The sequence below is a fragment of the Phocoena sinus genome, chromosome 5 (assembly GCF_008692025.1).
Source record: "Phocoena sinus isolate mPhoSin1 chromosome 5, mPhoSin1.pri, whole genome shotgun sequence".
In the NCBI taxonomy this organism is placed as follows: domain Eukaryota; kingdom Metazoa; phylum Chordata; class Mammalia; order Artiodactyla; family Phocoenidae; genus Phocoena; species Phocoena sinus.
Window position 1 is genome coordinate 111,732,433 of NC_045767.1, and position 12,826 is coordinate 111,745,258.

Here is a 12,826-nt window from a genome sequence, read left to right on the forward strand (position 1 = left end):
TGGTTTCACAACATATTTTATCAAGCTTTTTTAAAAAATTGTGTTTTCTTTTTATACCTTTTATGGTGGTATTGTTTTTGCTATTTTCCATTTTATTGATTTCTTCCCTTGTCTGCTCCTTTCTTTTTTGTTTCTTTGGATTTATTTTAATGCTCATTTTCAAACTGCTTTAGTTGAATATTTAGCTCCTTTGCTTTTATTTCTTTGTTGCCATTGTTGTTTGCTTTTTGATAAATATATCTAATGTCAGAAGTTACTTTTGGTAATGATTTAACTGCATCCCACAAATCTTGATATGTGCTCTTTTCATAGCTATGTAATTAATAATTCTCCAAATGATTTTCTTCTTGTGTCAAGAATTATGTATAAACTATGTTTACAGTTTCAAATACACAAAACATTTTAGCTTTTTGTTATAAATTTAAAATTTTATTCTTCTCTATATACAATATATACAGTATTAACTCTCTGGAATGCATTGAGCTTAATTTTTGAATTAGTATTCAGTCGATTTTTGTGAATGTGTCATGTATGCTAAAAAACAATGTATTCTCTTTTGGGGGCAAAAAATTATATGTATGTAAATTCACATACAATATGATACTATTATTTCAATCTTCTACACTACTTTTTTCCCCTTCTGGATCTATCAGTTAAATTATCCAGCTACAATTACTGATGTAACATATTTTTATTTTGTATTTTGTTGCTTTTTGTAGTTTGAGGCTATATTAATAAATGCATACATATTTATAATTTTATCTTCTGCATATAACATCCCTCTTACTTCCTTTTACATTTTAGCCCTTAAATTATATTTGCCATTTCTAAAACTGCTACCCAACTTTCTTTTCATTCATATTCACCTTTACATTTCTTTATATTCAAACTTTATATACCCTATTGTTTTAATTTATTTTCAGGCAATATATTACTAGATAAATTAACCTGAATCTTTGCTTTTGAATGGTGGTGATTTTAACCGATGTATATCTATCATAATTACTGATATATTAGCTCTTATTTGTGTCATCTTATTTTATATTTATTTTACAATAATTTTACTTCATTTATTTTTTCTATTTTATTACTTTCCATTGGCTAATTACATTTTCTTCTGCTATTTTAACAGTTATACATCCTATTTTTATTCTTCTGGTGGGCACTCATTATATAAAATTCATGAAGTTTTTTTCCCCTCAGTTCTGCTGACGTTTATAAGTAACAATGTCTTAGCCACAAATAAGAGAAAAACTTCTACAACCTCACACCTACCTCTGACCTATTCCCAATAACATACTCATTATCCTACTGTTAACTAGAATTTTATTTTTAGATTGTTGTGGCTACACATTTTTTTGTGTTGCTTACTTTTATGATAATAAACTTGTCCTTATTTTCCATGTATCATCACTTCCAGATTCACCTCTCTTCTTATCAAAGAATGCATTCTAAGGGTTTTTTAAAGTGTCCCCCACGAGGTGAACCACCTAAATCTGTACATGTCTGAGGATATGCTTATTTCATCTTAATATTTAAATAATAGTTTATTTGCCTGTAGAAGTCTAATATTCAAAATTCCTTTCCTTCAAGATACCGCTCCTGTTTCCAATAATCCTGTTGAGAAGTCTGATATCAGACTTACTACTTATTACTTTGTAGGTGATCTGCTGTGTTTCTCTGGAAACGTTAAGTTTGTCTTTGTGTTTTATGGTAATATGTAGGGAGTTTTTTCACATCTTTTCTGCTTAGCACTCTCAGTGCCTTTTCTATCTGAAGTTTTATAACTTGCTTTATTTCTAGGGAAAAAATGGTCATTCTTTTTCAAGTATTCTCCCCTTTATTCTTCTTTCCTTCTGATATATGTGGAAATTTTATCTTCCACATTTGTTAACTTTTCTCATTCTACCATCTCTTCATTCTTTATCAATGCTTTAAGTCTCTACATTGTATTAATTTATCATTTGCCTGTACACATTCAATTATTCAAATCATCTTTTGTTTTACATTGACAATTAAATATTTTATATCAAAGATCCCCATTTGTTTATTTTATACAACCCCTTTTCCTGTATTTACTATTCTTTCCCATCCCTCTCAGGATATTTATTAAGCTTATTTTCTATATTTTTATTTTATATACTCTATTATTTTCATTTCTTCTGTTATAGGTTGTTCTGTGTGTTGCCTTTTTTTAAAATAATGCTTGCTCTCCACATTAGCCTTGTTATTTTTTTCCTATGCATTCATCTTTTATTACCTTGGGACAAGCAGATACTACCTTGGCTAATATAAAAGGCAACATCTATTTAAACAAACACCGGAAACAAATTGACTCCATCTATTTCCTCTGAAAAGGTAACAGCATGCTTAATGCTCAAAACTAGTAGGCTACTCTCATGCCCATGAAGTGCTACTCTCACCAATTGAGTACAATGACTCAGATTAGTTTGATTTGTCCCCAAACCTATATATGTCAGTTGCTGTTATTACTGAACATGATTAAGTTAAATATGATATAAATTAATGAAGTACAAATGACAAAAGAAAAAAAAACTTATTCCTATTAAAAGATTGGGGGAAAAGAAATCAATAATTCTGTTTTTTTCAAAAATAATCCACACAAAGTAAATATAGGTAATATAACTATTTTTAATAATGTGGAATTATCACTAAAATCTAGGACTCTCTTCCAGATTGCTTGTCAAGCGTTTTACAATTTTAATTTCAATTTAAAGAATCAAATATTGAAATGACAGTTATTCACAGGAGTGTGGTTGATGCAAGAAAGATGATAGAACTTTAACCTGGAAACCTATACTCAAAGGAAAAGCCTTCACCTTGTATGATTAGATTGGTTAATAAATGTACCTGTGTATATTTTTAATTAATAAGTGTATTTGAGGTACACCCATCAATTTGTATGATTCCCCTCTTCAGTCAAAGTTTTGAAATTAACTGCATAACTGTTGTAGCTCTTCTTTGGTTGCCACACTCACTGGGTAGATAGGCTGGTGGGGCAAAGAGAAAGTGCTCCTCAGCCGCCCAGCCCAAGCACTGTCATGACCTTGATGTCTCCCTGTGCCTGGCTGGCATGGCAGCTCTCCTGTCCCACAGATAGAACAAGGCAGGACAGTGACTTGCCCAAGGCAACATGAAGACCTGTAAAGGGCGTAACCAGAGAGCTCTTTCTCAGCCAATCCCCTGATTCTCTGTCCCACCAGGCCTACATTTTTCACCTTCACACCAAGACCCAACTACCTTCTGCCTCTGCATAGGTTTCTTGAAGATTTTATTTTAGTGTCTGACGCTAGCTACAAGTTCCATAAATCTCCCTGCATCTTCTCTGGAATTTGGGGGTTCATCTGGGGGAAAAATCCAAGAAGCTGTGCTGGTTTACTCTCTTGTCTAACCATATAATACTTGTTTAGTTTTTTTAAAGTTCTAGTTAATTAAAAAAAAATAAGAAGGATGCTCCTCACCTACAAATTTTTTGACACCTTTAGGTATTTCAGAAGTTTTCCAAGGATAGAAAAGCTCAGCACCACATTTGTTTAGTTGCTGCAGTACATAAATCATTAGATTTACTAGACAGAATATTTTGCTTTTTTTCAAAACACATTTGTATTCCTAGCAACCACTCCCATCCACCTGCCTCCTGACCCAGCCCAGTAGACTCTGCTCGCTCAATCCCCTCCATCTATATTCCTCCATAGCCAACCTTTTGTACCATGTAGAACTGGCAATGTTTCAACATGACTCCACTAATTTTGAATTTTTAAAATGAGTCCCACTAACAGAAGGTTAAAAATTGGGGCCCAGGAAAAAATGCTTTTACAGAAAAGTTGAGTATAGAAACAGGATCTTTGTGCTGCTGAACTATGAAGACAAATGTTGCAAGATGTGGAGATATCATTAATTTCTCTTCCCTGCAGACAAAGCACTTGCAGGTAATGAGGTGTTACTGAACTTGATACCTCTCTGCTTTGAAAACCCTTCTACCTTTATCAGCACTTCCTTCCAGTGAGATCAGATGTGCCAACAAATCAACTCTTTAAATGCTGAATTCACTTACATTATGTGATATAAATTATATATGTTGTCTCCTACATTTATATGATATATGAAATCATTCACAGTCACCAAAACTAACATACTGGAGCCAAGGTATTTCCAAATAATCATATTAGTATAATCAGTCAGTAAGGAAGAATTGCTCAAAGCAGTAAACAACGAATCAATTTATACTTTATATACAGCTTGTGAAAGTACTTAGAAGTCAGGTTCTCTTGTCTCTTTTCAAATAAATCTTCAGTTTAAAATAAAATTTAATAGAAACTCTAATTTGAATTTCTTACATGGAACATCTGGGGTCTTCCATATGTATGGATGCCAAGTATTTCACAAAAAGCTGGGTACAGACAAATGCTTATCCTTAATTTACATACATCAAAACATTAGTCTTAGGCCACCACAGAAGATTGTTGATCATTATTTGATTGCCTGATGGGTGATCTGCTTTTTTCCCCCAAAACTCTATGGAAAGAAATATAGGAACAAGTGACTCCCATGAACCTCTGGGTGATAGGATCCAGAGAGCAGGCAGAGGTTGTCCAGCCTGAACATGACCACACCCAAGTTAAAACCTTTCATTGGTTCCCTGTCCCTCTCTGAATTAAATCTAAATTCATAATCCTTTCACATTCATTTGAAAAGTCTACCATGTGGCAGACACTCTTGATATCCTGATAATTAAGATATGAATATAATATAATCAAATGTGAATGTTCAGGATTAGTTAGGGAAAAAACTGTTTATTCTAGAAGCAACATATAGTCCTGGTACAGAGCCAGTCTCATTGCCAACTATAGGGAAACTCAAATCCTAATACATTTCTGTGGTCCCCAGGACCTTCGATAGCATACTGCAGTAGTTCTGGGAGCATCCATTCTCCACCAGGCCCATTTTAATAGACTGACTGCAGCAAACAACTCTGAAAGTGTAAGACTACAAAAATATTCTCCTCACTTCCTAGCAAGTTTTTCTACAAAACTTCAGTGTCTCAGACATAAATGATAAATTCAGTCTATACGGGCTTTCCAAAGGGTCTTCTAACTTTGTTTTTCAGGTTCGTGCTTTCCTGATAGTGGCTGTCCTATAACCAAAAATAACTGAAAATCCAGAATATTATGACACACCCAGGACCTCTTGATGGTTACCCAGTGTGTCCAAACACACTGCCTAAAAACAGCAGTCAAAAACACCCTCATGCCTTCTACTATTATACCCCAAAAGGTTCTTATCTATTTGTAATCATTTCCAGGAAAGATAATTTCATCACCATCCTTTTTCACTCAGCCTGCAACAGTAACACCTCTAAATAATATTGTCTCAGATGTCTCTCAACTTTCTCAATTGTCCCCTACCCCAAGCCCCCCTTTCCCTACCCTGCTAGTGAAAAGAAAACTGTCAACAAAGGAAAATAATCAACTAAGTCCTTTGGTCTGGCTTCTGATATTGCTCTTTCACAAAAGCCAGCTAGAGTGAGAATAGAATTGTGGGTCATGAAATAGGCACTTGGAGGGAACTAGGTGACTGACCTTCTATTTAAGCCAGGTGTGACCTTAAGCCAGCTACCTAATTTCCCTTGGCCTCAGCTTCCTTACCAGTGAAAACAAGAGTTAAACTAAATGATCACTAAGTTACTTTCCAGCTCTAAAATTCCCGGGTTTTAAGTAAGACACTGGTTATCCCTCTTATGAGATTTCCTGTTATGAGATTCCTGTTATTTCCTTTTATGAGATTAACATACTCATTTACTAAATGACATTTTAATTTCGGCCCCAAGTATCAGAGACTTTTACTTGTTCAACAAATGGTACAATTCACTCCCTAAATGCCTTTAGGTTTGATCATAAGTTGCCAGAAGTCAGTTATAGCCCGGAGTCTGTGACAAGACTGGGGATTTAGAATTGAAACAGACAGTGAGGCTTCTGGAGTGCCACTGGGGGAAAGGAATCTATTCCAAAATGAAATGGGCTTTACTGGGTTTCTCAGAAAAATATCCCAAGTCACAGTGGCCAGCCTATTAGGAACTCGACTCACTCTTGCCAAGTTTTCCAGTGACTGCTTTGTGTTATCATGGTCTGAAAAATAGGGCTGTATTTTCTTTCTTTCTTTTTTTTTTTTTTTTTTAAACCAAGAGAAAACAAGATGCATTTGGTCATCAAAACAACCCTTTCAGAGAAGGCAATTTAGAATGTGGTGGAGAGTGAATGCATGCCTGTTAAAGCCACAGTTATTCCCTCCCTTGCCAGTCTCCATTATTCCAGAAACAGCTGCTCTGAAGGTTGGCTGAGGTCTTGTTTGGAGAATCAATTAGCCAAAGAAGTTTGGGCCAGTGAAGAATGTCACTCAAGTACAGAAAGATTTGGAAAACACTTCTACTTTTGTGTTTCCTTCAAGAAAAGTGATCCATGTACTGCACCATTAAAATGCCGTGTAACTTAACAAAGACATGGATCTGTCTAAAATGGGTTTCGCTGATGACTTTCTTAGCAAAGAAGATGCCGCCCAAACCCAAACAGGGGCCCAATGATTACCAAAAATCCACAGAGTTATAGGAACACGGCATGATCCTCAGGATGGGGTTCAGTTTTATTTCCACTTTCTTTAAAAGAATGAAATGTTTAAAAGTTCTAGTTGCAATATAGGCCTTCTGATTCAAATAAGAAGTGTCTTTCAAGCAGTGGAAATATTATGTACACACATAATACAGGCATTCTTCAGAATGTCTCCTTATGGTTAGTTAACTCATATAGAAAACATGTATTTGACTTTGAGGGAAAGAACAAGCTCATCCAGTTTCAAAATACTTGATTCTACACCTTTGTCATCATTATCACTTGTATCCTCCTCTCCCCCCCGGGAGACCAGTGAAATATATTTAAATGTGTGTGATATGATTACACCGATGACTATGTGAAAAAAAGGGTGGAGATATCCACACATAAGTTACAGATAACAACTAAGAGGCTAATAATCCAAGCAAAAATGATGAGATACTGAGTCAAGTCATTGGTAGCAGAAATAAGTCCCATATGGTAATTACCAACTATTTGAAACAACATTTTATTTCTATGTTGTCTAGCTCTTTTACTCAATAGGAGCAGATGGCTCTAAATATATTTTATATTGCAATATATTTTTTTTAAGTTTGGGATTATACTTCTTGTGGTAACTAAAGCTGTGTAGCTGGTGAGATCATCAAAAGAATAAATCTAGACAGAAAAGAGGAGACAAGATAAAAGAGGAAAAGAGGAGAGGGGAGGGGGGGAGAGGAGGGAAGAGAAAGGAATAGGCATAATCATTCATCAAATAATTTGAGTACTTAAAATTCTAGGTGATAGGACTTACTGGAGAACAACCACCAAAAAAATTTTTTAAATCCCTGCCTTCCTGAAACGTTCGTTCTGCATCTTAAATAAGCAAAATATGTAATATGTCACATGTTATAAGTACTTTGGACAAAAACTAAGCAGGAAAGTGAGACGAAGAATGTGGAGGTGGCTGCAATTTCAAATATGATAGAGATGGAAAGTCTCCCCGAGATGCTCATTTGATGGAAGTGAGGGAGTGCTATCTGAGGTAGGGTGTTTCAGGCAGAGGAAACAGCAAATGCAGAAACCTTGACCACATGGCAAGAAGGCCAGTACGACCAGAAGGAGAAAAAGAGTAAGAAATGAGGTCACCAAATCATGTTGGCTCTTACAGGCCTAGACAAGGACTCTAGCTTATTGCTCTGAGAGTGTTGGAAAGCCAAGGGAGGGTTTTTCACAGAGGAGTAACATGATCTGATTTACTTCTGAGCAGGATCGCTCTGGCTGCTCTATTGAGACAAGACCAGAGGCAGGCAAGAAGCAGAAAGGCTATGTTGTCAGGAGACAACTGCAATCATCTAAGTGAGAGATGACCTTAGCAGTGGAACAGGTGAGATACAGTTAAGTCCTGAAAACATTTTTAAGATACAGCCATAGGATTTGCTGATAGATCGGATGCAGCATGCGAAAGAGAGAAATTAAAGAGGAGATTCTGGCCTGAGTCTGAGATCAGAAGAAAAACAGGAGAAACAAGTTTGAGGTGAAAGATCAGGAGAAGTTCCGGGAGAAGACAGGTCGGTTTAGACTCGTTAGTGTTGATACGCGTACTAGACATCCATTAAACACGTTGACCTGGCAGCTGGAACTGGGAGTCTTGGCAGAGGGGAGCCTGAGACTCTAAGTTTGGGAATCATCAACATACAGAAGGTGTCGCAGGCAGTGAGATTGAAGAGATGATGTAGACAGACAGGAGAAGAGGCAAGCCCTGGTTCTGGAAACCAGGTGTCTGAGAGCCGTGGGGGAGGATCAGCACAAACGCCAAGAAGCAGCAGGCAGAGGAGCGTTCCGAAGAGTGAGTCCTAGAAGCCAAGCCAAGAACTCCACAAAAGAGGGAGTGGTCAGTTTTGTCAAATGGTTAAGTCATAGGAGGTCTGAGAAGTGTGGCCCCTGGAGGTGAGTTTTGGTAGGTTTGGTGCAGGCAAAAGGTAGGATGAGGAGGGTTTGAGGGAGCAAGGGGAGGAGAATTTAGATCCAAGCAGAATGGATAAGCCTTTCAAGGAGTTTTGCTGGAAAGGTTGATAATTAAAGGAAGAAATGAGATCAAGAATTCTATAGGATTTGTTCACGTCCTTTGCCATAGTTCTTTCATGACCTCTTTGATCATTTTCTATGAGGAAACCAGTCAGTCCCCTTGATTATTTCTGGTGCTCTTCTGTTTCTCAAGATGAAAAAAACAGAATACTCGGCAGCATCCCAGGGATTGGCCTATCAAGGCTTTACTTAATTTGTTCAGCTCATTCCTGCTTTAGAAGATCAGTCAATGCTCAGGAAATCTAAATCTCTTTTGGAGGATAAACAATAGTCACCCTCAAAACCTCATAATTTGCTATAATTTTAATGGGTCTATACTAAAAAGTGAATGAAAAGTTATCATTTTTAATCCATGTAACAGGTATTGACTGAGTACCTGCCCTAGGCAGTATGGGGGCATCACTAACCTCTGTTGTGAAGAGAGGTTTTTTTCCTTTAAGGAGTCTGTGGTATATTAGCAGAGATAAGACGGGAACCTATATAAGTGTGATGTAAATACATACATTTTATCAATGTGGAAATCCTCAAAAGCCAGCTTAATCTGATTTTGTTCTCATTACCACACTGAGAGCTAGGATGGCCAAGCTATTTTAAAAAGGGTTTTCCATCCCCCTGATCCACTTCTTTTTTCATGCCACTAAACCAAATGCCATGAAATTTTTTTATAACCTAAGGGATTTAGGGAATATGTATATTTAGATCTGAGTAATGCCCTCCAAGTGAGGAATGGGATTGAGTGTGCTCAGACTAAGAGAGGGGATGCTATTACAGGCACCTGGAGATTTCTGGCTAGAGGAAACAGTACTTACGAGAGTGTACACAGGAACTTTAGAGTCCTGGCTTCATTTCGTAAGGATCCATCTTTCAACAAATGTTGGGTGTGTGTGTGTGTGTGTGGCATGATGGTAAGGAGCACCAAGGCATCCTCTTGTGCACAGATTATGTTGCTTCTTGATCTGCATTTTGGGTACACAAATGTGTTCAATTTGATTTGTGCTCTCCGTCTGTGTGTATATGTGTGTGTGTGAAATACTTCAAGAAAAAGTTAAAAAACAGTCAGATGCTCAAATACTTTTGAAAATAAAGTGTTGTTTAAGCAATTGAAGTAAAAAGTTTTGGGCCAGTGAAACTGGTACTTTACATTTTATATCACAATTGAGATGAAGAGTTTATCAGTCAGGGTTCCACCAGAGAGACAGAACCAGAGATAGAGAGAGAGAGAGAGAGAGAGAGAGAGAGAGAGATTTATTTCAAGGAATTGTCTTATGAGATGAGGGGGTCTGATTGGGCAAAGTTCAAAATTAGTAGGGCAGGCCTATAGGCTGGAAACTCTGGGGCAGGAGCTGACACAGCAGATCTCACACGGAATTTCTTCTTCAGGGACACCCCGGTTTTGCTCTTAGGCCTTTCAACCAATTAGATAAGCCCCACCCACATTATCAAGGATACTCTACTTAAAGTCAACTGATTGCAGATATTAACCACGTCTACAAAATAACTTCATAGCAACATCTAGATGAGCGCGTGATTGAAAAGTGGGTAATATAGCCTACCCAACTTGACAACAAAACTATCCATCATAATGGGTTATGTGAGGATTACAGGTTGAAACTGAAAGTCATCCTTCATTTTGTCAAGGCTATGCTGTTCTCACTGGGAGTTTGAAAAAAGAGAAACATATAAAATAACCAGTTATGGATGAGAGGAAACTTTTTCTGTGTGCTATGTGCACCAGCACAGTACTTTCTAAGCTTCCCCCAGCATGACCCTTGAGGAAGAAATTCTTCATCCTTACTGTCTTCTCAGAAATGAATTTCATTTCGAAAGGCTGAAGAAATCTGTTCAATCGTTTGGAGCAATAATAGCATTCCAACAAGCAAAAACGTGTTTTTTTAACCAGCATTGAAATTTGCCAGAATTTATGTGTATGCAAAAAAATTAAAGGAGTTTGAATTTTAAAATTTCAAACTTGGCACATGTATTTCTCAAATGAGGCATGTGGGTTTTGCTAGTTTGCGGGGGCAGGGAAAAGGAGAGGAGGGATTTATTTGGGAATGAATTTTACCAATAAGAAAAGAACTGAAGGTTCCAGTTAGGTCGCCAGCATTTTAGTGATACACTCCCCCACCTCTTGGTTTTCCAAGATTGATCCCAAGCACTAGGAAGAGGAGGAATCATTTGGCAGAGCCTATCAATGATGTATTCCTCCCTCCCCAAGTCCCTGTCAAGGGCATCAGTTAAAAAGCCTAATCTTTTCCTTTTCATTGTTTATCACCTTCATGTTATGATAACAATTCTTTCTGAGTTGATAATAACAACAATAGTTTTTAATCACTGAGCACTAACTAGGTGTCAGGAACACTTTATATATTTACTAATATAATGCTCTCAACAGCTATGAGATAGGTACTATTATTTTGCCCATTTTATAATTAGGGAAACTAAGGCGCAGCAAAGGAAGGCAATGCGTTTCAAGTCACATAGTTAATATGAGGCCAAGCCAGGATTCAAACCCAAGCATCCTAACTGCAAGACCAGCTCTAAACCAATCACAACGCTAATTCCCTGGAATCAAAAGGAATGTCCATGACACTCAGATATAAGCTGGTGACTCTCAGAACCATTCAATGGTTAAAATATCTTTTTTTTTTTTTTTTACAAAAGAACTGAAATAGAATCTCTGAAGGATAACCCACCCCAAAATTTAAACTTGGTAATGAAACCCACAGTGCTGAATGGACACTAGCTAATTACACCTACCAATCAGATGTGGGGCCTGTATGTTTTGCATTTTGAATGTGTAGGGCTTCATATGACAAAAACAATTTGCAATGGTTAAGCCTTTCATTTGGACTTCTGCCCAAGGAGAGCTTACCCAGGATTGAAACTAGGTAAATAATTATCAGTTTCTTTATTCCAAAATACTTTGAGTAAATAAGTAGGGATTTTTTTTATAATCTATTAATTTTTATTGTTTTATAAAAAACTGTAGGATAAGATTCTGTAGAAGAGAATTCCTAACTTGTTTTTGGTAAAATTCCATTTTCTCCAATATTTTGTCTCTAGACCAACAAAAAGAGCAGTGATAATATCTTTTCAGAGGCAAAATTGGTGTGGATTTTTTTCCTCTTAGCAGAACTTTAGACTCTGAAAAAGTATTTTGGTATGCTTATTTAAAGAACAGCTAGATTTACTGCCAAATAGCTCTTCATGAAAGACATATGTAAATACAGCAGAGTAACCAAGATAATTCTATTTCATTTGAAAAACACTTTCTTAATTATGTGAACTTGTTTGAAAGAATATGAAATGCTCTGTATATAGTTCTATAAGAAGTTTGGCTGTGATATTTATGATGTAATCATAGCCAGGAGTTGAAAATTATATTAATATTGAATGCAAAACTATTTTCTTTTCTCTTTCCTTGTATTTTTAATAAAGGAAAATGCTAATTTAAAAAACTGCAAAAAATATCCTCTCTGGTGCTAAGTACTGCTATTTAACTTTATTTTATTTTTAATGTGTCATAATTTACATTTGCAATGTCCTAGTCTCCAAACTATTATGTTAAAAAAATGAATTAAATATATTCTTTTATCAAAGGTAGCATTAAAATGCACAGAAGCCTAGTCTTACTTACATCACAGGGTAATCTGCCAGAAAATGTCTGCCCTGATGCAAATTTCCAATAAATATCTAATATTTTGTTTCTCACCATTACAGATATGAAGCTAGCATATGGCAGCAATTTCATATCAGTTATCTAGTTCAAATCTTAAGACTCTGAAATAATTTGAAAGATGATATTATCTTTTACAGACAGGGAACTGCGGAACCAAATGACTAAGTGCCTTGCCCCAAATCCCACTGTTAATGAGTGAACTCCGCAAGGGTATTAATTTCCTGTCTTAAAAAGCTAAGCTCCTTCTCACTCCCGCATGCTGCCAACTCAACCCTGATTTGAATACTGATCTTGCCGGTTATTTTCTCCCTTTTATTGGCCTTAACAGCGACATACTACAATCCAAATGGTTTAAATAGGGAGTACATACATGCTAAAAATTGGGTTCATTTTTTCCCTGGAAACATTTTCGGTTCGTTTGTTCCACTAAAGTTGAAATGATCATTGCCTATGT